Below are 3,729 nucleotides of genomic sequence, written 5' to 3'. Positions count from 1 at the left end.
AGCCGCCGCTTAGAGACGAAGTATTAAGTGTCCTCTTCCACATAGGGCAAGCTAGAATGAACTATCTTACCCAGGACCGCCGAAGCAGCGTGGACCAGGGGAGAACTGAACTTTATACTTCACACCACAGTATTGAGTAATGTGCCCTCTTCCACATAGGGCAAGCTGGAATGTTCCATTTTACCCAGGACGGCCGAAGCGGCGTGGACCAGTGGAGGACTACACAATCATGAGGTTTGATATCGACTTGTGTGTTTCAATAGGGTACCGATGGTATGTTTTGAACCGATTTGATTTAGCCATTCTGAAGTCATCACTTGGTTGAAGCGCTGAACTAGGGCGTGTCTATCGTTTACTTTGCATTGGGATATTATACGTTGCATGCTCTACTAGGTTAATGTCATGAGGTTGGCTATCGAGCATGCCCAAGTGATGACTTGATTGTGTGCTTGCTTGAATTCTTCACATTTCATACCATCGGTTAGTTGTCGAATCATTCCTCGATCATAACCTTCGTTCTTGGTTCATGTATGCTCTCTTCCACATAGGGCAAGCTAGAATTAACTATCTTACCCAGGACCGCCGAAGCAGCGTGGACCAGGGGAGAACTATACTTTGTCTTGTATGCCCTCTTCCACATAGGGCAAGCTAGAACTAACTATCTTACCCAGGACCGCCGAAGCAGCGTGGACCAGTGGAGGACTATACTTTGTTCATAACACCACAGTATTGAGTAATGTGCCCTCTTCCACATAGGGCAAGCTAGAATGAACTATCTTACCCAGGACCGCCGGAGCAGTGTGGACCAGTGGAGGACTACACAATCATGAGGTTTGATATCGACTTGTGTGTTTCAATAGGGTACCGATGGTATGTTTTGAACCGATTTGATTTAGCCATTCTGAAGTCATCACTTGGTTGAAGCGCTGAACTAGGGAGGGGCATCGTTTACATATATATTGGTTTTCGCATGCTCTACTAGGTTAATGTCATAGGGTTGGCTATCGAGCATGCCCAAGTGATGACTTGATTGTGTGCTTGCTTGAATTCTTCACATTTCATACCATCGGTTAGTTGTCGAATCATTCCTCGATCATAACCTTCGTTCTTGGTTCATGTATGCTCTCTTCCACATAGGGCAAGCTAGAATTAACTATCTTACCCAGGACCGCCGAAGCAGCGTGGACCAGGGGAGAACTATACTTTGTCTTGTATGCCCTCTTCCACATAGGGCAAGCTAGAACTAACTATCTTACCCAGGACCGCCGAAGCAGCGTGGACCAGTGGAGGACTATACTTTGTTCATTACACCACAGTATTAAGTATGGTGTCCTCTTCCACATAGGGCAAGCTAGAACTAACTATCTTACCCAGGACCGCCGAAGCAGTGTGGACCAGGGGAGGACTATACTTTATACTTCACACACTAGCCATACTGAAGTCATCACTTGGTTGAAGCGCTGAACTACGGCGGGGTAATCGTTTACAGGTTATAATCATATAGCTGCATGCTCATTAGTAGATAATGGAATATTGTATGGCAATATGAGCATGCCCAAGTGATGACTTTGTTTCAAGCTCAACAGGTAGGGTATTGAGTCCTCTTCCACATAGGGCAAGCTAGAACTAACTATCTTACCCAGGACCGCCGGAGCAGCGTGGACCAGTGGAGGACTCTATACTGTATACTTCACACCACAGTATTGAGTACGACTTGCATAAAGCCCCTAATGAGAACCACGAGGGCTCTCTCAATGTAGAACCACGAGGGCTCTAGTACCGATTCTCTCGGTACGGCTTGGTCCGTGTTCCTTTATGCTTGTACTCTAAGTATTAAGTATTGTGTCCTCTTCCACATAGGGCAAGCTAGAACTAACTATCTTACCCAGGACCGCCGAAGCAGTGTGGACCAGGGGAGGACTATACTTTATACTTCACACACTAGCCATACTGAAGTCATCACTTGGTGGGGGTGAACTACGGCGGTATCTATCGTTTTGGTTCGGTCTATATAGGGTCGCTTGCATGCTCATTCGAATATAATGTAATTGTGTATGGCAATATGAGCATGCCCAAGTGATGACTTTGTTTCAAGCTCAACAGGTAGGGTATTGAGTCCTCTTCCACATAGGGCAAGCTAGAATGAACTATCTTACCCAGGACCGCCGGAGCAGCGTGGACCAGTGGAGGACTCTATACTTTATACTTCACACCACAGTATTGAGTACTTCTTGCATAAAGCCCCTAATGAGAACCACGAGGGCTCTCTCAATGTAGAACCACAAGGGCTCTAGTACCGATTCTCTCGGTACGGCTTGGTCCGTGTTCCTTTATGCTTGTACTCTTAGAAAGTCTCAACCCGGAGGTCTTGACTTTGATTGTCATAGTTGGACTACGACGGGGTATCCGACTCATCGAATACCCCAGAAGCACACCATCTTTCGGGTAGGCGGTACGCGTACCTCCGGACGCGGAAGTCTCAACCCGGAGGTCTTGACTTTGTATTGTCATAGTTGGACTACGACGGGGCATCCGACCATTGCTGATCGAACACCCCTGATTCATCATCTTTCGGGTAGGCGGTGCGCGCACCTCCGACGCGGAAGTCTCAACCCGGAGGTCTTGACTTTGTATTGTCATAGTTGGACTACGACGGGGTATCCGACTCATCGAATACCCCAGAAGCACACCATCTTTCGGGTAGGCGGTACGCGTACCTCCGGACGCGGAAAGTCTCAACCCGGAGGTCTTGACTTTGGTTGTCATAGTTGGACTATGACGGGGCATCCGACCATTGCTGATCGAACACCCCTGTTACACCATCTTTCGGATAGGCGGTGCGCGACACCACCGACGCGGAAAGTCTCAACCCGGAGGTCTTGACTTTGTATTGTTGGATAGTCCTCTTCCACTATAGGGCAAGCTGGAAATATTCCATTTTACCCAGGACTGCCGAGGCAGCGTGGACCAGGGGAGAACTTCACGGAATCTTCAGGCATCCATGATTGCCATAGTGCGTAAGCCGCCGCTGTGCGCGTCAACTCGTTCCCCGTGAGGAGGAGTCTAGCCGCCGCTAAAAGACGAAGCATTAAGTGTCCTCATTCCACTATAGGGCAAGCTAGAATTAACTATCTTACCCAGGACCGCCGAAGCAGCGTGGACCAGGCGAGGACTATACTTTATACTTCACACCACAGTATTGAGTACGACTTGCATAAAGCCCCTAATGAGAACCACGAGGGCTCTCTCAATGTAGAACCACAAGGGCTCTAGTACCGATTCTCTCGGTACGGCTTGGTCCGTGTTCCTTTATGCTTGTACTCGCGGAAAGTCTCAACCCGGAGGTCTTGACTTTGATTGTCATAGTTGCACTACGACGGGGCATTCGACCATTGCTGATCGAACACCCCTGATTCACCATCTTTCGGATAGGAGGTGCGCCCACCTCCGACGCGGAAGTCTCAACCCGGAGGTTCGGACTTAGAGTTTTTCCCATTTAAAAGTTTTTCTCTTAGCCATACTGAAGTCATCACTTGGTGAACGATTGAACTAGGGCGGGTTAATCGTTTATAGGTATCATGTGGTTTGCATGCTCTCTTAGGTTAAGGTCATGTGGTTGGCTATCGAGCATGCCCAAGTGATGACTTTGTTTCACGCTTGCTTGATTTCTTCATGATTCCCTCTTATATAGTGTATTCATTCGAGAACAGGGAATCTTTGGTTTTGCTC

Source organism: Anopheles coustani (assembly GCF_943734705.1).
Source record: "Anopheles coustani chromosome X unlocalized genomic scaffold, idAnoCousDA_361_x.2 X_unloc_73, whole genome shotgun sequence".
In the NCBI taxonomy this organism is placed as follows: domain Eukaryota; kingdom Metazoa; phylum Arthropoda; class Insecta; order Diptera; family Culicidae; genus Anopheles; species Anopheles coustani.
The sequence above is the reverse complement of the archived record's forward strand: the minus strand, read 5'-3'. Positions refer to the sequence as shown.